Source organism: Bactrocera tryoni, chromosome 3, assembly GCF_016617805.1.
Source record: "Bactrocera tryoni isolate S06 chromosome 3, CSIRO_BtryS06_freeze2, whole genome shotgun sequence".
NCBI classification, from domain to species: domain Eukaryota; kingdom Metazoa; phylum Arthropoda; class Insecta; order Diptera; family Tephritidae; genus Bactrocera; species Bactrocera tryoni.
The window spans coordinates 47,516,201-47,539,281 of record NC_052501.1 but is presented as its reverse complement, the minus strand read 5'-3'; the positions used below and the strand labels follow the sequence as shown (position 1 = coordinate 47,539,281).

Here is a 23,081-nt window from a genome sequence, read left to right as displayed (position 1 = left end):
ATTAAATTTTCTGCCTGCTCTCTGATCTTTTTATCTCTAAACTGAAATGTGCTGACTTATCATTGTTGTTGTTATACATCTAATATATAAAATTCTCGTGTCACGGTGTACGTTATTGAACTCCTGAAACCGCTCGACCGATTTTCGCGAATCTTAGCGTGCATATCGGCTAGGGTGGAGAATCGGACAACAACATGTTAAGAGAAATTGGAAAATTCCCAAAAAGTAACATTTTTTCATACAAATTTTTTTTTTTTTAATTTTTGTTTGTTTTGTTTTTCAATATTTTTATTTGTCAAATATTTGAATCATTCAATTTCGGTCGCATGCTTTTTTTATTCCGGCTATTCAAAAGAAAAATTATTGATAATTATTCAGTGAAAACGTTATGTTTCACATAAAGTGATCAATTACAGATTGAAATTTCTTACGAAGCCACGAAGAGGTCGCGCTAATATCGGTCGGCGTTCCTTTTACCATCAACGTATGGCAGCCCAAGACACATGAACGGAACCAGGATGCGATGACATACGTGCGGAATTATGGATCGCGGTCAATCAGCAAGCGATCGTCACGATGTCACAGCACGATTTTTTAAACAACAATTACGATGTTTGAGGGCCTTTATCTTGAAGCAACGTATATATGGTGATGTTAGATGCGGGATGTATTCTGTGGAGTTGCAAAAAGAGGTTTGCCGCACGCACACATTCTTCTTTGGATGGTGGATGGTGGTTACACCAGATCAAACTGATGAACTCATTCCTGATGCAGAGAAAGATACAGTATTATATCAAATGGTGAAAACCAATATGGTTCATGGACCTTGCGGACACCACAATCCCACTTCGGGTTGTATGTCTGACAATAAATGCACGAAACACTATCCAAGTGCTTTTCTTTCGGAAACTCAAACTTGTAATGATTGATATCCACTGTATAGGCGTCGCTCACCAGACGACAATGGCAGAACATTCAGCATTCAATTTAGAAGAATGAATATTGAAGTTGACAACACTTGGATCGTATCATATTCGCCATTATTGTGTAATTCACATTCAAAACTCATATCAATGTTGAGTATTGCAGTTTGGTGTAATCGATAAAATACGTTTGTAATTACGTCACCAAAGGAAGCAACATGGCGGTTATTGGTCTTGAACGATACGGTCGATACGTGAACTGCATTAAAACGCTTTGTAGGATATTTACTTTTGCAATTCATGAACGTTTTCCGACTGTTGTGCGTCTCGCAGTTAATTTGGAGAGTGTATTTCAACCCAGAGAATACAGTACAGCCAGTGGAAACACCGCCAGCAACAAAATTAACATTAGCGAGTTTTTTCTCAACTTTCGTCAGTGATCCGTTTGCGATAAAATTGCTCTATTCGGAAATACCTTGACATTACACCTGGAATGCATCGTCAAAGAAATAGTTGCGCAGAAAGCAATTCCAGCCAGTAGTTTAACATCCAGGTGTGTTATCAACTAATGCATTAGGACGAATTTACACAATTCACCGAGAAACGACGACTGCTTCTACCTTCTGTTGCTATTGATTAATGTACGCGGTTCAACTTTATTTGAGTCATTGCTTACTGTGAATGGTACGGTGTGTGCAAGTTTTGGAGAAGTAAACCAGCAATTACAATTGCTGGAACATGTTAATCACTGGAATGAAAATGAAGTTCGCACACTTTTCGCGATAAACATTTCGATATATCAGCCTTCAAATCCGCGTCTAAAAATTGGAAATAGATCAATTCCGGTGGTTCGATATCAATTCCATCTGTCGTTTATCAATTCACGAAAGATGAACTCATCACGAATGTTCGGACATTGGCCAAATTATTGTAACTATGATTCCTTAAGTGCACGCGCAATGTTAGCTGCCAAAAATACCGATGTTGTTCACTTAATCTAGAAGATTCAAAGTCAAATTCCGGGAGACTTGCGCTCATACAAATCGATCGATCGTCTTGACAATGAAGACGACGCCGTGAATTATATGGAATTTTTAAACTCTTTGGAGAGGCTTGGTATGCCACCGCATCATTTGCGTCTCAAAGTAGGATCTGTCGTTATTATGTTCCGCAATCTGCGCTATCAAATACAAGGGGGCAGAATGCTTGGTTCTACGAATTCCTTTGAGTTCTAACGAGTTGCCATTTCAGTTCCAAAGCATTCCATTTCCAGTGAAAATTACATTTGAGATGAGAATCAATAGGACACAAGGATAGTCGCTAGAAGTGTGTGGCATAAATTTGGAAATGCTATGTTTTTCACAAGGCCGGATATACGTGGCGAGCTCACGAGTTGGAAAACCATCTTCTCTGTACATTTACGCACCGAAACAGAAACAGAAACAAAAAAATATTGTTATTCAAGCTTCGTTACAAAAATTCAACTTTCTTTTCATTTCAAAACACATAATTTCAGGCAGGACAACGGCTGCCGGGTCAGCTAGTGTTATGTAATATTTTTTGTTGTGAGTTAACGACGAATGATTTTGTAAATTCTGTTCCTCTCTTTGATGCGGAAATAAGCTATACTAATTACTAATAACTTAACTGTTTATATTAGCTGAAAAATAAACTGTCAAACTGGCTTTGTAAATTTCTTAAGAGCCGCTAGAATTTCTTAAACATTTAATTTCAAAAAAGAAAATCAATTTAATTTTTTTAGAACTCATTTACATCTAGCATCGTCCACTGTCTGAGCGTGGAAAAGTAGAAACACATACTTATCGCTTACTATCGTTTCGTTTCCATGCAAGTGCAATCGTTAAACTAATATGTATGTGTGTACTATACATATGTAAATCGTCTCATACGTGTGCCAAAGACTTCTCAAACGTGAAGAAAATTCGGAATTAAAAAACATTACTCATACGCCTCGCCGAACGAAATGCGACTACATATAAATACACATACACTCATACTTGACAAAGATTCCTATATTTTTTGCTTATGTGTGACATTAGTATGCATCAAGCAGGCTTCAATCAGTTTTAATAAACTCGGGTTTCCCCCACTCTGTGCTCGTGGCAGTTAAGTTGATTTTGATTTATTATATACTTGTATATTGCATGAGTATGTATACCATTTCAAGTAATATGTTAGCAAATATGATCAAATTATAGTAGGCTTGTACAAATGGCTATGTTCGGATGGCTGTGTGGCTCACCTTTAAAATAGAATTTTAGCTGTGGATTTAATTATTTGACAAATTCTTTGACAAGTTATCGATTATTTCAGATCCAGAATTCTCGTACACTTTGATTTCATTCCAAAATACTTAAATTTCGATGTCGCTTAACCTAGCCCTGGCAGTCTCTTCTTGCTCAAGGAACTTTTTAGGTGGCATGAGAGATACTCCCTGGAGAGAAGAGGCGGAGAGTTTTTTATTGATGGATCAAGGCTTGCAGAGAGGTTTGGTGGAGGAGTATACTGCGGGGAGCCCTCCAACAGATCCGGTTTCAGGATTCCTGACCACTGTAGCTTAAAAATAAAAGTAGATGTAGACCTTCAGAGTGGTAAGTTTCTCCGAAAATAGGGCAGCGATATTAGATTAGAGTTCGCTGACTGTGCACTTAAAACTTGTAAAAGGATGTCTAGACTTCTTATATCTGGCATCGGGTTATTTCATGATTTGGTGCCTGACCAAAGCGGTATTACAGTAAATTGTAGGTCTGATGAGCTTGCTAGGACATGTGCACTGATCTGAATAACACCATAATGGGAACGGTTAGGAGCTCCATTGGGTTCCTGCGGCTTACTACTGGAATCTTAGAATTCAGAATTAGACCACCAGCTGTGTAGTCACGAGGTTCTTCAGGCCCAGGGTAAATTGCAGGAGGTCTAGTCAACTCTTTGCTTTTAGAATTTTTCGCGATTTTTATTAAATTGGTTTGTCATGTTATCAGTGCGTTGGATGTTACTCTTATCAGCATATATCAGTATATTAAAATATATTAAGCAAATATCTGGATATAACTGAAAGCTTCCCGAAGTACTGCGTTTTGGCTGGTCGTACTCCCCTAAAGCATATACTTACAAGTAGCGTTTTATTCTATCGCTTGATTTGCCATTTGACAATTTTGCTCGCTTTAAAGTTTTAATAAAAATAAGCCAATTTTTTTACAGTTGGAATTTTCTTTAATCGACCAAGTAAGAGTTTTCTCTATATGTAGTTTAAGTAGATAAGAACAGTTATAAAGGCGCAGAAGTTCTTAAAAAGGTTTTAACTTACATGTTTCTTTCGAAAGCTCCCTTTGCAAATTACAAAGATTCCAATATAAATGAAAATAAACTTCAATATTCCAAGGATCAGTTTGTTTAAAAACTAATTTAGCGCAAAGTTTTATTTGCGCATTTTTTATTCAAATAAAAAATAGTTAATTTAGAGTGAAGTAAATACGTTTGTCTATTGGTTTCTCCGATCAGCTCTTCCATAACGGCCGCATGCTGACGCACCAAGTTTAAGTGAACATCGGGTGTATATTGCCGCGAACTCCTCGTAGTTCTTCTGATGCACATTTTATTTGGTTTGCTTTATGCCAATAATAAAACTTCGAATTGATCACAAAGAGCATAAATGGAGTTCATTGAGATTCCAGCTTCATAAACAATGCTAAAAGGATACAAGATATGAAAAGAAATAAGCTTTAGTAATGACATTTAAGGTATGGATGTCTACATTTTGCTAATTTATTAAATCTTTTCATCAATTGTGTAAACAGTTGAAAACTGAGATTTAGATTTGTAGTTTCAACAACTTCTTATGGAGATGATAGTATTTTATTTCCGTTCATCTATAATATCAACATTTATAGGGTCACCAAGAAAATAAAATTTTTACTCGAATTATCATTTGTACGGGCCGAGTGTTGTAGAGTGGATAGAAACTAAATACTGTTATCGCTTCATCTTGTCATCCAAATCATAGTTTTGTGTATTTTATTATGTAAAATTCTTAATAGAAGGAAGCATTTATATTTTATGCCGCAAGTTGTAGTACACATATTTTGATTGACTAATTGAGAAAACGGAAACCAACTATTTTAATTAAAAATTGAGAAAAAAATTATATATATGTTTCACAAATTAATATCCTGAGAATGTGTTCTTGAAAATGTATGCCTTTTAAACTGTTATATTATCAAGTGCGAGGGGATAGTGAATTATTGTACTATGACAGTATTATATCTACATTATTTAAATGTGTCAGTTAATATTTTTACACCTCCTGTTTTCTGACTACAGTGGCAGGTTTACCAATTCGGTTAGAAATAGCCTGGAGCCATCTCTTTCAAAGAAAAGATCTTCAGAGTATTATTCACTAGTTTCTACTGTACTAGAGAATTTGCAATCAAGAGATATTGTACTTCATCGCCGGAACAATGAATTGAAACGTGTATATGAAACGCATAGAGCTTATGATGCTTTACAATACCCACTAATTTTCTGGCAGGGAGAAGATGGGTACCATTTTAATATCAAAATGGTTAATCCAACAGCAGGTAATTAGATTATACAAAATAAAATATTTTATATGTTCAATATATAAATGTATTTTTTTTTATCATATGTACTTCCAGGTGCTGATACACACAAAAAAGTCAGTGCCATGAATTATTATGCATACAGACTCATGATACGTGAAGGTGAAGTAAATAACATTTTGATGTGTCAGCGGCTCTTTCATCAGTATGCAGTGGACATGTACGTCAAAATTGAGACTGAAAGATTGACATACATCCGTCTTAACCAACAGCAGCTTCGATCTGAAGAGTACATTCATCTTCGCGATGCAATCAATGCTGACGGCAATGTAAATAATGTAGGAAGAATGACAATTTTACCGGCCACTTACATCGGAAGCCCGCGCCACATGCACGAGTACGCTCAAGATGCGATGTCTTATGTTCGAAAGTATGGCCGTTCAGACCTATTTATTTCATTCACCTGTAACCCACAATGGATTGAAATAAAAAAAGAACTGCCACACAACCAAACACCACTTGATAGGCATGACATCACAGCCAGAGTTTACAAGCAAAAATTAAAATCTTTAATGAATTTCATTACAAAGCATCGTGTGTATGGCCAAGTATGTTGTTGGATGTCCTCTGTTGAGTGGCAAAAGCGTGGTTTGCCACATGCTCATATATTAGTCTGGTTGGTTGACAAAATAAGGCCAGAAGAAATTGATTCCATTATTTCAGCCGAAATTCCTGATGAAACGGTTGACCCGAAACTGCATACTATAGTAACTAAACACATGATACATGGACCTTGCGGAGTTTTCAACAACAGCTCACCCTGTATGATCGACGGCAAGTGCTCCAAACGGTACCCGAGAAACTTGCTTGCTGAAACCATCTCGGGAATCGATGGTTACCCATTGTATCGTCGGCGATCAGTTGAGGACGGTGGACGATCTGTAGATGTCAAGATAAAAGGACAAGATTTTCATGTAGACAATCGTTGGATTGTGCCGTTCTCGCCCATATTGTCCAAAACTTTTGAAGCTCACACCAACGTGGAATTTTGTAACTCTGTGAAATCCATAAAGTACATATGTAAGTATGTTAACAAAGGTAGCGACATGGCCATGTTCGCAGTAACAAACACAAACGATGAAGTGTCTCACTATCAGATGGGTCGCTATGTAAGCAGCAATGAGGCTATTTGGCGCATATTCGTTTGCAATTCATGAAAGACATCCTACTGTATTGCATTTGGCAGTTCATTTAGAAAATGGACAGCGAGTGTGTTTCAACCCAAACAACGTTGTGGATAGAGCGGCACGTCCACCTGTGATCACATTGACAGGTTTCTTCTCAATTTGTGTAAGTGATCAATTCGCTCGCACTTTGCTGTATGCTGATATGCCGCGCTACTACACATGGAACGCATCATCAAAGTCTTTTCAGCGTCGTAAACAAGGAACACCACTTGAAGGATATGAAAATGTATTTGCCACAGATGCTATAGGCCGTATATATACAGTGCATCCTAATAACGATGAATGTTATTATCTTAGATTGTTATTGGTGAATGTACCTGGTCCGACATCTTTTCAACAATTGCGGACAGTTGATGGACATCGGTGTGGGACTTACCGTGAGGCGTGTCAATTATTACGGTTGCTTGAAAACGATTCGCATTGGGATGATACGCTCAAGGATTCCGTGATATCTTCATCGCCGCATCAAATTCGCACACTGTTTGCGATTATAATATCGACATGTTTCCCCTCAAATCCAAATGATTTGTGGATGAAATATAGGGATGACATGTCTGAGGATGTGTTGCATCGCGTGCGTTGTGAAACTTTGAATCCTACATTGGAAATTACGGCAGAGATTTACAATGACACATTGATCATAATAGAAGATATGTGTTTGTTGATGGCAAATAAAGTATTGTCGTGTTTGGGCCTGACAGCACCCAATCGTGCTATGCAAGATGCATTAAACCATGAGTTGCAAAGAGAACTCTAGTACGATACTCAAGCTATGACCGAAGCAGTTCGCACAACTGTTCCGCAATTGAACGAAGAACAAAGGATTGCGTACGATCGTTTAACACAAGCTGTAAACAGTGGGTCTGGGGGGATTTACTTTCTTGATTCTCCTGGGGGTACTAGGAAAACGTTCCTAATTTCATTGCTATTAGCAAAGATCCGATCGCAAAATGAGGTAGCCCAGCGTTGGATTCATCTGGAATAGCAGCAACTTTATTAGAAGGCGGACGAACTGCACATTCAGCCTTAAAATTACCATTAAACATGCATATCAACGAAACGCCAGTTTGGCAACATTGCCAAAAAATAGCGCTATGGCGAAGACTCTCCAAGTATGCAAATTGATAATTTGGGACGAATGCACAATGGCCCACAAGAGGTCGCTGGAGGCACTAGATAGGACGTTAAAAGATTTACGTGATAACCAAAACATTTTTGGTGGAGCTATGATACTGTCGTCAGGTGATTTTCGTCAGACTCTTCCAGTAATTCCTCGATCGACTGTTGCTGACGAAATAAACGCATGTCTAAACTCATCAAATTTGTAGCGGCACGTAAAGACACTACAATTAACTACTAACATGCGAGTGTTTTTGCAACAAGATCAAACTGCGACTATGTTTTCGAAGCAGTTGCTGGATATTGGCAATGGTAAGGTCGCAGTTGACAGCTCGATCGGATTAATGACTTTTCCCACAGATTTCTGTCACTTCGCAGAATCGAAAAAGGAGCTTATTCAGCGTGTTTTTCCGGACATTAAACAACAATATAATAACCACGATTGGCTAAGTGAACGAGCACTGTTGGCAGCAAAAAACAAAGATGTCGATGATCTCAATGCTACCATTCAGAATTTCCTTCCAGGAGAGATGTTTACGTACAAATCAGTTGACACGGCCACAAACCAGGATGACGTAGTCAACTATCCTACAGAATTTTTAAATTCATTGGACTTGCCTGGACTACCACCATATAATTTGAAATTAAAAGTAGGGTCAGTTGTCATCATGCTGCGTAATATTAATCAACCTCGACTTTGCAATGGAACAAGATTGGTTGTGAAGAAACTCATGAAGCTAAAATAATCAAAGGAAAATACAAAGGAGAGAATGTCTTAATCCCACGAATACCTATGATTCCAACGGATTTGCCATTTGATTTTAAGAGGTTGCAATTTTCTGTGCGTCTGGCGTTTGAGATGACCATAAATAAATCGCAAGGCCAATCGTTGCAAGTTTGCGGAATAAACTTAGAGTTTCCCTGTTTCGCACATGGACAATTATACGTTGCGTGTTCGCGTGTCGGAAAACCAACATCCTTATTTATTTACGCACCGCAAAAAAAAAACTAAACATATTGTCTACCAGAAAGCACTATATTAATTAACTGTATATGATCATAACTGTGTTGTATTTAATTTAAGCAAAGATTTGCTTATCATGTTCACAGTCCAGAAACGAGCACATCCAAGAAAATTTTAAATTTTTGTATATGAAGTGTATAAATATAAGTAAATGACTTAATATGTATATAATATGTGCATTTGGATCCTTAATGTCAACGTGTATTAGTAACTCTTTATTTCCATCAACTTGGCTCCATCTACTTGGGAACCACTTGGCTCGCCAGGACATGATAATATGGTGGAAGTACTAGGCGACTCGGACAAATCTGATTCGATCAGAACATTATCAATGTTGAGCTGATGGCTGTCTTCAATAACATCAATATCTACCAAAACATTCTTGATGTTGGGCTTTTGACTGTCTTCAATAACTTGAATGTCCTGTATGTCTTCGGCCGATAAATTTAATTCACAGAATGTCTTCTCAGATGATGAAGATGGCATTGTAGAAACGTGTTTTGGTTTAGATAGCAGCTTTTGCTTTAATATATTTTTTTGTACTTTTGCCCTGTTCACGCGTATTATTCGTTCTACATTCTTACCAAACTTGGTACAAAATCTGAAGGAAACAGCGATTATGTTGTAGCATTCGTCGCATCTTAATAATAATTTAATACAATCTGGACGGTTATTATTTTTTTCTGCCGTTCCATCCTCTTTTTACAAAACGGACAATGCATTTTAAGGAGTTGTGGGATATATAGCTCCACTATAACTATATTATAGTTGTTTGAATTCTTTATTTTCTCGATGACAGATGTAGTTCTTCTTCTTTTCCTAACCATTGCCATCGTCAAAAAAAAAAAAAGACGACAGATGTAGTTTGATAGTTGTAGTGTAAATATTTGTCAGTATTCACTCAAAAAAAAATTTTCTATGGAAAAATGTCACTTGAAATGTTAACGTCTCTTTGCTGTGCATCTATACTATAATTCGTTAATATTCCTAAAAATCTAAAAGCAGCAAATTTAAATAAAATTAAAAAAGTATTGTGTCGTGTGTTTGTGACTTACTAAATATGCCTCCAATAATTAGGCGGTGCGAAGTTCGCCGGGTCAGCTAGTCTATAATATAAGCCAATCGGAAATGTTTCTCATCACCAATAACGTTACCAACATCCCATGACAGCGTTAATGCAGAAACAATGACAGCGGCGAATAACACACGGGCCATTGTGCATGAAATGTGGCCGGTGATGGTGGTAATGACTAATTGAACGCTTTGACAATACACTGACTAGTTAATTGACTACCTCTCGGCTAAGGGAAGTCAAGTGGAGTAAGCAGGTTGTTAGAGATTTTGTTTTAAATCCGCTCACACTGAAAAGAGTCCACATACTGTTTATTTATTATTTTTATTACTGATTTTGCTTTATTTTGGCTGATAATTTCAGTACTAGGGTGTTCTGTGATTTAAGATTTTTTTCTAAGCTTAGCACAGATAGTGGTGATGATGCACAAAATAAGCCAACGTTAGGAAGAAAGAAGCATTAATGTTAAAAGCAGTGCTGTTTGATAGAAAAAGATTCCATAAACTTTACTAAAACATGGTTCACAAATAAAAGCAATCCGATATATAATATATATCACTTTTTTGCAATAACTTATCTTTATAACAGACATTTTTGTCTTTAAATTTTTTTTTCGGCACTGTCGCTCACTATCTTTAGCGTGGCTTGATCGGTTTAGTCGCCACCGCTCGTAAACCATATTTTAGCTAATATTACAACATGTTGCTGATTTTTCTTAAATATTTAATGGAGTTGAATAAAAATGTATGCGTAAACCTCGAGGTCCGTTATAAATTACCGGTTCTGGTAATAGGTAATGTTTTCTTTTTAACTTTTTTTCTCATGTTTATTTAATAAATTACTTTCGTAACTCAGCTTTAAACTCTCTGTTGTCTTTTGGACAAAGTCTATTGGATTATTCTTTTATGAGAGATAATGGAATATGTATAGTAAGTGGTTGTAAATGTATATGACTGACAGAAAATACCTATCATATTCTTCACTGTGTGATCCTTCTTAATTTCATAAAATTTGCGAACGAATCATAACCTGAAGATCGATAAATAATCGAAAGAAGGTGAACATACTCAAATCAGTTAGATCAATATAAATAATAATTACAGAAAGCTTAGATTAAATTTTATCTTAACTAATATTTAAACTTTTCTGAATAGTCCGTATAATCAAGTTAAAAAAAGTCGAAAATTCGTCGCTTTCATCTGTAAACATATTAAAAAACTTAAAGTTAATAGCACCATTTCACTTTTGCTGCTGGCAAGTAAATTACTTTAAAAGACTTTATATGTAGACAACCTTTGTCGACGGCTCTAAGAAAAATATGGTCAATGATATCCGTTTGTAGGATTCCATTCATTCACAACGCTTCGAAACAAAAATCCCTTAAGAAGCCACCCCGTTAAATCCTCAGCCGAAATTAAGACTACTACTGCAGAGACATACCATACATACACATGATTGCTTTTATAGTACGTTGTATTAAGTAAAGCTGCTTGTTGCCCTTGTCTTGTCGGAAAGCATTTTTGTTGCGTTTTGCTTACAACTCAGAACTTGGTGGTTAAGAAAAAGCTGTTAGGGCATGAATAGGTCAGTATCACAACCTTTTGTTTGTCGTAAGCTTGCTGTCAGCGAAACTGTACATTATGATTTTTTTTTTTTTTAATATACTTGTATGGATTTAAGTGATTTTTTTTGTCTTAATAATTTTTTTGATCATTGGTATAAAAGATCAAACACATACCTTTAGCGATCTAAAAAAATATATTCAGGATGTACAAAATTATATTTTTCACAACAGGTCTCAAGAGAAGTGGCAATGCCCGCCGATGAAAACATATTAAGATAATGAATGGGTTCAGCTGGGAAGTTCAAACTTCTACATAGTTATATACTTGTTCGTTTGATGTATTAGTTAAGAGGGTAACACTTGTCTACAGGCTGGTCTAATGAGTTGCTGAGTGAGTGAAATATAAGCGTAAAACCATTATCTCATTCTTTCGTGAAAATCGGATGAAGGGACTTTCCAGTGACTCCAAAAAAACACTGGTTTACAGCAAAAATGTTCCATGAACGCCACTATCCAATTTGTATGGGGACTCGCTCGCTGATTTCGAAAATCGAGTAAATTTTTTTTTTTATGGATATGGATTAGTGAATGAAATTTCCTAAAAATATTGTCTACTCCATTTTTCCATAGGCCTTATAATTTCTGAGAAATTGATTAATCACTTCGTGTTTTTAAATTTTGTTATGAAAAAATTAAAAAAAATAAACTTTGGAAAGGAAAAAATTAAAAAAAAAAAGATATTTTTTAAATTTTTTTAATTTTATATGAAGTCCTGTTTCTTTATAAAAAACTAAGCTACCAACGAACAAAATCCATGGATAAATAGGAAAGTTGTACATGATCAAATAAATATATCGAAGTCGCGCAAAGTCAAGGTATTCGTATATGCGTATGTAGTATGTAAAGTAGGGATGGGATATCTAGCTATGCGCTGTTTCTGTTAAGTAAAAAGTCAATTTTCATGTCGTTTTTAGTTTTTATAAACTCATTTATTTATACATTAGTAAAATATAATAAAACAATGTGTTATTTTTGTCTTAAGTTGATGTTCTTACATTATAGTCGAAATGATTATGTGTTTTGTTTTGCCGTTTATTTAGTTTAGGATCGGTTTCTCTTATGAGAAACCTTGGTATCGATTCTCAATTAATTTCATTTGCGGGAAAAAAACTTAAATGGGAATGCAGAAAATGAATTTTTAAAGACATATTTACGCCTGGAGAAAAAAGAAAATGTAAATAAGTAAATTATAAAATTTTATATAATTCAATTAAATAAGTTTTGAATAATCACCCATTTCTGCATAATTTTTGATTAAGTCGCTCACTATCTTCGCGTAGTTTGGACTTTTGTGTTTACCGAGAAAAGAAGAAACGACCATTTCGAAGGAATCCCACGCTGCTGCCTCAACTGGTGATAATAGTCCTTTGAATTGGTCATTATTTATCAAATTTTTTATTTGGGGTCCAACAAATATACCTTCTTTTATCTTGGCCTGGGAAATATTTGGGAAAAAATTTTACAAATAATTGAATGCTTTGCCTTCTTTGTCCAACGTCTTAACAAAATTTTTAATAAGGCCGAGCTTGATGTGCAATGGCGGAAGAATGATTTTTTCCTTCTTTACAAGTGGGACGTATTTGATATTATCCACACCAATTGTAAATTCAACTCTTTCCGGCCAATCCTTAATGCAATAGTGGTCTTTACGAGCTCGGCTATCCCATTTGCAGAGAAAGCAGCAGTGTTTTGTGTAGCCACTTTGTAGACCGCATAACATTCCAACGACTTTAAGATCGGCACATATTTTCCAATCATGCTTTTCATATTTGATGAATTTTAACAATTTCTCCATTACCTCGTATGTTTCCTTCGTGTTTACTGCATGCGCGATCGGGATCAAGGGCTTTTTGTTGCCATTATGCAGTAATACGGCCTTCAAGCTCAGTTTATTGCTGTCTATGAACAATCGCCACTCCTCGGAATCATATGGTTGACCAAACTCTTAATCTGAATAATCCTGGAATGTCTTTGCAATAGTATACATTGTCTTCCTTCGTATAGTGTTTGGCAAAAGGTTTGTGACGATTTCTATAATATGTCACCTTAACATGGGGTGACACGAATTGAAATTGTTGAATACGAGAGGCATGAAGCTCAGCTTTTTCCTTGGATAATTCCAAATCTCTAATCCAATCGTTTAGTTGCGCTTGTGATAGAACGTTTCTCCCGTTTTCCATTAAAAATTCATTGCAACTTGATTTCCCATATTCAGATGATCCTTCAGATACTGCTGAGAATGAGTTCTCGCGCGAAACTCCTACTTATCGAGAATGAAATTTATCGTCGCATGACTCCCATTACTTCTCTGCATGTCCGATGAAACCTAACCCTGTGGTTCGACTCGTATGAAACGCGTTGGATTAGATGATTGTAATGAGAACATAAATTGTCAGGTATTACTATTTCAACAACGTCCGGATAATCTCCACAACAAAAACGTTTTTTCGACCATTTCTCGGAGGTAATTTTTCTTTCCAGCGGAATCTATATATTATTCTAAGACAAGGCACTTATTTCCAGAGATCTACAAAACGTACAGAGACAAATAATACATCAAATTAAAGTGTGCGATCTGAAACTTTGCACAAATTTTACAGAATTTAAATTCATTGAACCACTTTTGATATATTTGCGTTTAAAGTTCTTCAATTTTTACAATAAGCTAATATAAGCAGCGCTACTACAGAAAAGAGCATATATGTATGTAAGAGAATGAATAATTACAAATGTTTCTGTCATTTGCTTTCGTTACACACATACCCACATACGCGAAGGCGCAAGTGCGAAATCTAACAACAACAATGTTGTCTGCTCGGCAGTGGTCGGCATTTCATAGCAAAATTTTGCAAACTAACTTCACACGTACGCTTACGCTCTATCGTTCAGTCGTTGTCGAGCCAGCAACGAATTAACATCACGCAAGACTATAGCTCAAAAACCAAATATGCGAGAAATATTTTATGATTCTAAATGCCTTTGGTGCCATGCAATGCCTCTTATGTTCCAAGTTTTTAAAGATAATAGGGAATATATCCTTAAAAGGCATTTTGTTAATTTTCATTATGCTAATAATTATTTATAAAATTTGCTTAATTTTAATTCCAATTTCTCACTGGGCTACTTTTTCTTCGTGCTTACCAACACAGTGACAGATCCTTTCATGCCGACCACTGCAATAAGCATAGATAACTTGATACGAGACTCTTTGGTTCGAGAGAGCTGTCAAAACTCGCATTTTTTATAACATTTGCCAATGATGCCACTGCTGAAAAATATTAACTTGGGTATTTAATAAATTATACAAAACACTAAATTAAACACTTTGAAAATGCATACATACATATATATGTAAATGCTAAAATGCAAAATCATTAATTAATTTACATAAACATTTATTTTGCCAAAATATGTTCGCACAGTTTCATTTCACACTAATTTCATCAAGTAATTATATTACTGCTTTTCTGGCATCCCGCCTTTTTCACTAACTGCCGGCACCCTGATTGTGTTTTGTTGCCAGCTCAGAAAACAGATCAGCTGCAAGCGAGAGAGCAAGAAAAGAGATTCTAATCAAGTTATCTATGACAATAAGAGAATGACGAATATTACAAATTACAAATGTTTGCTTTGGCATGTGCACTGGTACATACATACATATGCATGCGCTAAGGCGCTATCTACGATTTGACATGCGCTCTCTTCTATGTTGCACGAATATGTACTTATGTATGTACGAGCTAAGGAACACTGCGCTTTGACATGCGCACTCTACTTTGTTTTATATTCACACATACATACTTACAAACATATGAATGTATATACATATGTATGGGCGTAGAAGCAAGTGCAAAATCAACCAGAAATATTGTTGTCGGCGTTATTTTGATTAGAAGTGTTATTGCGTTAGGTAAGCTTTGAGTCAGTTCAGTTTTCTTCCAAAAGTCAAGTCGGCTATTACTAGCGAGTGCATATGTGTGTACATACTACATCGAATTTCAGTTCAGATTCAGATTAATTATTAAAAATAAAATGCCAAACCAAAGGCGAATTAGACGAAAAAGGAGTTTAACAGGTCGAAGAGAAGAGGTGAATATTATAGATAAAAATGAATTCTTATTGTTAATGTATGTATGTATATGAATTGACCTGTTTTATTAGAGCCGTAGTCATGCAGGATCTATGGCAAGTTATTTCAAAGCTGCCCTAAACTCCGTAGTTCTTCCGGAGTATAGTTCGCTTGGGGGTTTGACTAATATATGTTTACACTGTAAAGCAAAACATTTCGGAAGTGAAATTTTCATTGTTTTATATTCGTAATATATGTATATACATATTTATTGTCTTAATATTTGGTTGAAATTGTTACTAGGTAAGAAATGGCTTTACGACATGTTGTCATGGCGGAAAAGTTAAACTTCAAGAATTACGTGTACCTGAGTTTTTGAAAGCTGTGTTAGAAAATGATTTGATCTCTTGGCGGGGACACTATTTGGAGAATATTCGGCAGCTAAATAGTTCGTTAGCTTTTGCATCATTCGAAGCGAAAATTGCGGAGCCTACGGGGCGCGGACCATATTGCTTTCGAATACATGGATCAATATATCATAGGGTAGGTCCATTGCATGCAGATCATCCTTCAGAATCCTCCTACGCCCAGCTGTTTATTCTTGACACGGATCAAGCAACTGATATAAGGGCACAACATAATTCAAACTGCGATAGGTATTTGCTGAGAGAAATCCACGAAATGCTTTCAAATATTAACCCCTTGGCAAATGAGTATAAGCATATGGCGCAGGTTGAACGCGAAGAGGAACAGAGGGCCAGAGCAGAAAATCGCAATGCTCGCCGAATTAGCATGCTACTTTTGCTTAGATCGATTATTACGAGATATGCGCCAAAATGAAATACCTTTTGGTGGAAAGGTTATTTTATTAGGTGGTGATTTCAGGCAAGTTCTTCCTGTGGTGCCCAATAGCTCACGCGCCGCTATAGTTGGTAATTGTTTGAAACGGTGCTCACTTTGGAAATTTTTTAGGTGTCTCAAACTCTCAACGAATATGCGTTCTAAAGAATCCTTATACAACAGTTTTCTTTGCGTGTTGGAGAAGGTCGAGAGCTCTCTCCAGAGTCGAAAATCAATATACCAGAAGAGATAATTTTGCTAAATGAAAATTTAGTGGATTGGGTATTTCAGCCTCAGTCTGGTGTTATTAGTCAAAACCATTTGAAGGATCGGGCAATTTTGTGTCCAAAAAATGATCACTGTACGATAATAAATAGCGAAATAGTAAAAATGTTGCCCGGTGAAGAAAAGGTATATTATTGCGTGGATACTGTCGTTTCTGAAGATCCTCAAGAGCATGTCGGATTCCCTACAGAATTTCTAAACTTCCTTAATTTCAGTGGAGTAGCGCCTCATGAGTTAAGGCTTAAGGTTGGAACAGTAGTGATGTTAATCCGCAATCTTAATACATATGAAGGGTTGGTCAATGGGACTCGCTTGATAGTAAAAGCACTACATTGTGATTGTTTGGAGGTCGAAATTTTAACCGGTGAATCACAAAGGAAACAAATTTTATTGCCCCGTATAAATTTACAGCCCAGCGAATCAACACTTCCTTTTATTTTAAAGCGTCGCCAATTTCCAATAATTGTAGCATTCACAATAACAATAAACAAATCTCAAGGGCAGACCCTAGCAAGAGTTGGTGTTTTCCTCAAGGAGGATTGTTTTACGCATGGCCAACTGTATGTCGCATTGAGTCGAGTACGATCTTCTCAAGATATCAAAGTTAAGACTTACGACCAAAATAAAACCACTACGAATGTAGTTTTCCATGAAGTACTTGAAAAAATTGAGTTTTTATAAAAACGGAGTCCCCCGATTATCGGGGGTTATTACTAGTTCCTTTTAATCGATAATTGTCTTCATTGGACTTCTCCTTAGACAGAGATGAATATATTTTATTGACAGCCTTTATGCATATAATAATCACTGTCACTGGATTTGCCGCAATTTCAGCTTTATGTATACATATGATTTTGGTCAGCTTCCCAGCTCTACCGTAAGTCGCTCAATTAAGCGTTTGTATTATTCAACGCCACTCAAATTAATCCTGCGATAACAACAAATTGATCATCGTAAATTAAAGATTTCCGTAGCTTTAGCGCTAAAAACATCTGTTAACTCACAGTATTGCCACTTAATTAAAAATGCAATGAATAAATTCTTCGGCTTCACTTAAAGTTAGTTCCAAATAACAGCACAAGGTTTGTCTATATACCTCTACTTACCAGCAAGGACAGTGCGTTACAACAAACACATATAATAGTGTAAAGGCTGTATGTAAGTACATAGAAATGAAAGTATACACCGTAGTGAGTGGCAATGGCGACTCGCATTTTTGGTGTTGTTAATATTTACTGTTATATTCGTAGTTAAAGCTCTATACGAATACAAGTACTGTAAATGCCAATAGCCATAAGGTGTCCTTAATTTCCCCTCGCTATGTCTATTTATGACGTGAATGATAATTTATAACTGCTTAATTTAGGTGCAGCTGGCACAATATAATATTTGGCTTGCCTCGCACTATGTACTGACAATAATTTCAATGAAATTAGTGGTCGATCACCTTATATCACCCGGAAGCAAAAACAATTGTTAACATCTTAATGAAAATCAAATGCGAAGTGGCACGTAGTTTCAATCGTTGTTACTTTGGATGTGTGGTATCACCAATTAACGTCATCTATCTATCTATCACCTATTATACTCTTGCAAAATGTTGGTACAGAGTACATACTCTAAATCACTAAAATTTCTTTAGTTTTGCTTGGCTCTTGCAGGATTCCGAGAATTTGACCTTAAATTGCAAACGTAAAAGTACGTATGTATGTGCTTGTGAATGCATCTCCTTATGTATTTACGTATAGATGTCGATCAAAATAATTTTTCCAAACGCAGTTTTTGGTTTTCTCTTTCGTGCCGATATTCAACACTATGCAATTTTATATTTATTTCTTCACTCTTTCTAAACTCTTTATAATGGACTTTATTCGGAAATTCTTCTATGCAAGCAGAGAATATATTAAAGAAGTCTTTATTTAAGAGTGCCGAAATAGGTGTGGGTATGAAATTAAACTTTAAGGTGTGGTAATATTCTCAAAACGATACTTTAAGCTACGCCTAAATTGTCGAATTGATACCAAACATTAACTGATAAAATTTGAAATTCCTTTTAACCAAAAGTTCAATAAGTGCTAAGCCAATCAGAGTGAAGTAAAATCAGCGCTGACGCTGAGCAAATTAATGTAATTTGGAATAAGTAGCAATGAACTGGTATGAGATGAGATTGGCCGCCAACAAAATATCCAAAGAAATGAAATCTAATCGTTTTTAATAAAAGTTTATTAAGCGGCTTCTGAACGACCCATAATTCTATAATAAGAATAGTAGTGTGGAATTTTTATTAGCCTTTAGTAAAAAGATTGAAAGATCGACATGGCGTATGATTGACATTTTACAATGCTCGCGATCTCATTACTTTATCGTGTTTAAGGGAGAAAGGGCAAGCTCTCACTCGCTTTTACACATTCTAGGCACTAAGAAAGACTATTGTTATTTTATATAAAAGCAAACGTTAGATGAACAAATCTATTATAACTGTAGCGGTAACTTTCACTCATCGAGCTTCCTGCGTTTATTTGCTTGAAGAAGGCCGCAAACTTCACTAATAAGTGCAAAGCGGTATACGTAACACCGAATTGCCGTTGAGAGAAAGAGGAAAGTTACAATTGCATTTCTTCTTTTTCCGTTCTTTTGGTTCATATTATTTTATTTGCATTTTCCAACATTTAGCTATGGTAATATTATTACAGGTGCTCGCTGGTGGTATTAATTCTGCTCCAGCTACTTATTTCATTAAAAATTTTGTTTCTTGTGATATCGCTTAGAATGCGTGTGGATCTGAATGTAAGTACACAGAGCCTGACACATCAATTTATTGCTACTGCAGCATGTTAGGGTCTTATCGGCAAGCGCTCATACTTCGTATTGTGGAGTCTTTCGGTCCTTTCAAACAGTACAAGGGTACTACAAATTATGGCTTTGAGAAGGGAGTCAAATAAAAACCTTTATTGCAGGAATATCCATCTTACTCTTCAATAGGCGCCGATGGGAAAATCGGTCCTGTTGTTGCAAATAAATACACTGATATAGGACTGTACACAAACTTAATATACACGGTTAAGGAAAACGAGTATGTGATAATACCTTACCTAATTAATTACTCTATGCTTCCGCTTTCCACCATCCATTTCAGATAATCCTGGTCGCCGCTTTCATCCTCTGCGCCACCTCTCAGCGGACCAGCGTTATTACGGCGGACTGGCTTCTGGACGAGTGTTGCAAAGGTAGTGTGATTTATAGTATGGTGTTATTACAACTGGACAGCAAAGTTGAGCTCCTTGATAAGTGCGGTGGCAGCACATTGTAACGAGTAGTTGAACGGTATGGCATAAAGCGATCGACGCTGTGTATGCAATGGAATGAAAGGGAGGTTAAACAGTTAGAAATGTCGCACATGTTTTTTAAGAAGATAAGATGGCATAATATCATAAAACTGACAAAAGTTTAAATTTTTAATTTTTGCCTAAAAAATAATGTAAACATGGTTTAAGATAAGGTCTTAAACCCGTATTTGTAAATTTTCGCTGATTTATCCTAGACTTATTTAAATAATTTTTTTGTCTCTAATTCGTCGCACTGTGTGGTATGTATTATTTTAGGTTGTGATCATCGAAGTATAGATATTCGCAGTTAAATTCTATTTTTCGACTTACTTGTAACCATACTATATTGATTCGCTCTCATTGCGACGCTTCGAGGCAGATATGATCATATTCGCCCATTTTCCATGGTTTTCGGCCACCTTATATATGTACACATCAATCGTAACTTTCGGAAGCGTGGCAATGAAGTTCGACTACTTTATCTACATATATATCTGGTGGAAGACAAAGCCTAGTTTAGTGAGGGCAAGTTGATTAGTTTGATCATTCTTTTTAATTCTATTTGTTTCTGTTTTATTTGTTGAGTAGAGTCCGCGTCCAAATTGTTCGCTCACAATAATCCGTAAAATGTCAAATTGATGGATTGACTAACGGCTCGAGCATTTGAAAACTAATTGTCGATGGTTATAAGTGTATTTGAATGTGCACATATGCATGTTCAAACACTCAGCTATCCTTTGGGTGAACAAATAATCAAAAACAAGAAAGGAATAGCTAAGTTGGAGTATAGCTGAACTTTCCCCCTCTTGCAATTGCCAGGATCAGACCTAAGTATTGACCCGATTCAACCCTTTTGTAGCATACAGAAAGACTACTATCGGGAAAAGATTCCCTCTGAATTTCAATTATATATCTCATCATTGACCGATGTTTTCGGTAAAAAGTCAACTATAAGCACTGGGTCCACACATTCAGAACATAGGGGCTCGAATAGTCTTGGTTCGATTTACTCAACATTTAGTCAGAAAATGGTACCGCTTAAATGCACAACTTCTGCAAAGTTTTGATATATTAATTCGTTGTTGATTTATGTACTGGAAAGTGAAAGTTTCAAATGGAATTTAAAATTATGTTATATGTATGGACTTTAGTGGCTAATGATATATATATATATATATATATATATTAAACTTATTAAAGGGCGGGGCACTGATGGTACATAATTTTTTGGAAAATCCCCACCAAAGAAGAAAAAAATCCCCACTTTTCCCTACGCTGTTTAAAATTTTTCCCCACAAAATTCCCTAAAAGTTTTACCAATCATTTCTTACAATATTAAAAGAAAACAAAAAAGTTTGATCTTAAAGTACAAAAGGTTAGGTTAAAGGTTTATTTTATTTACCAATTATGTTATTAAATGGAAATCCTAGGGATAAAATTAATTCCTTAAAAGTCTTGTAGAGAGCATCGTCGTAAAACCTGGCCTGGATGCACATATGCTTATTGAGGCCGATATCTGTTCTCTCGTCGATCATTACGGAAAACGGGTTTACTTTTAACTTATTTGCCAAGTTGTCCTTTTCTTCTTTTGCTACTACATTTTTTATTATGCTGGTGCACTTTTTCCTCCCAAGATCAACATTTTTTATAATTTCAGAATCCGGCACTATTTCTTTCAAAAGTGGGATTAGGTGATCTACCACTGCCAAAGCGACATTGTGTTCAGCGAAAAACATGCTGTCTTATTTCAAAATTTTTTTTTATCTATATCCCTTTCCGCATTTACGTTTCTCTTAAAAAAAAAGTATTCAATTTGCTCGTTTTGCTTATGGCTTTTACATTTTTCTGGTGTGCTTTTGTTTCTGCGTGTTTCAATAAATCAGACTTGCCGCAATTTAAAATTTTGTTGCAGGCAGCGCATTTGCATTTAAACGACTCACCGGCCAAAGCTTGTAACCAACCCTTGAAACTTTCGTCTCCTAGCCACTTATTTGTAAACTTTTGTTTACTATATTTGCGGCTCTTTGAAATACTCTCATCCGATTCTGTTGAAGAACTCATTTCTGTAAAAATGGTTTTTGTCAATAAAAGCAAAAGCTTTTAAAATTAATTCAGACTTACCTCACAAAAGTCAACAATCAAATTAAAAGCGGCAAACGAATTATATGCGACGCCAGCATGCTGCCATACAAACACTTTTTCAGAGTGCTGCCTTTGACAACGTGAAGTTGAAACCGATTTAATGCTGCCATTCGAACATCTTCTTCTTCTTAATTGGCGTAGACACCGCTTACGCGATTATAGCCGAGTTAACAACAGCGCGCCAGTCGTTTCTTCTTTTCGCTACGTGGCGCCAATTGGATATTCCAAGCGTAGCCCGGCCCTTCTCCACTTGGTCCTTCCAACAGAGTGGAGGTCTTCCTCTTCCTCTGCTTCCCCGGCGGTTACAGCGTCGAATACTTTCAGAGCTGGAGTGTTTCTGTCCATTCGGACAACATGACCTAGCCAGCGTAGCCGCTGTCTTTTAATTCGCTGAACTATGTCAATATTGTCATATATCTCGTACAGCTCATCGTTCCATCGAATGCGATATTCGCCGTGGCCAACGCGCAAAGGACCATAAATTTCTCTCGAAAACTCGCAACGTCGACTCATCAGTTGTTGACATCGTCCAAGCCTCTGCACCATATAGCAGGACGGGAATTATGAGTGACTTATAGAGTTTGGTTTTTGTTCGTCGAAAGAGGACTTTGCTTCTCAATTGCCTACTCAGTCCGAAGTAGCACCTGTTGGCAAAAGTTATCCTGCGTTGGATTTCTAGGCTGACATTGTTGGTGGTGTTTACGCTGGTTCCAAGATAGACGAAATTATCTACGACTTCAAAGTTATGACTGTCGACAGTGACGTGAGTGCCAAGTCGCGAGTGCGACGACTGTTCGTTTGATGACAGGAGATATTTCGTCTTGCCCTCG

At 36.3% G+C, this 23,081-nt stretch overlaps 1 long non-coding RNA gene across 1 annotated transcript; it reads right to left on the bottom strand.

The window, feature by feature from the left end:
* Window positions 1–4,332: 4,332 nt before the first annotated feature.
* On the bottom strand, window positions 4,333–22,383 carry LOC120771837. The gene is made up of 4 exons (XR_005705006.1): window positions 22,231–22,383; window positions 21,512–22,172; window positions 19,876–20,129; window positions 4,333–4,632 (listed from the first exon to the last, which is right to left on the bottom strand). It is a non-coding gene; the product is annotated as an uncharacterized LOC120771837 (long non-coding RNA).
* Window positions 22,384–23,081: the final 698 nt, after the last annotated feature.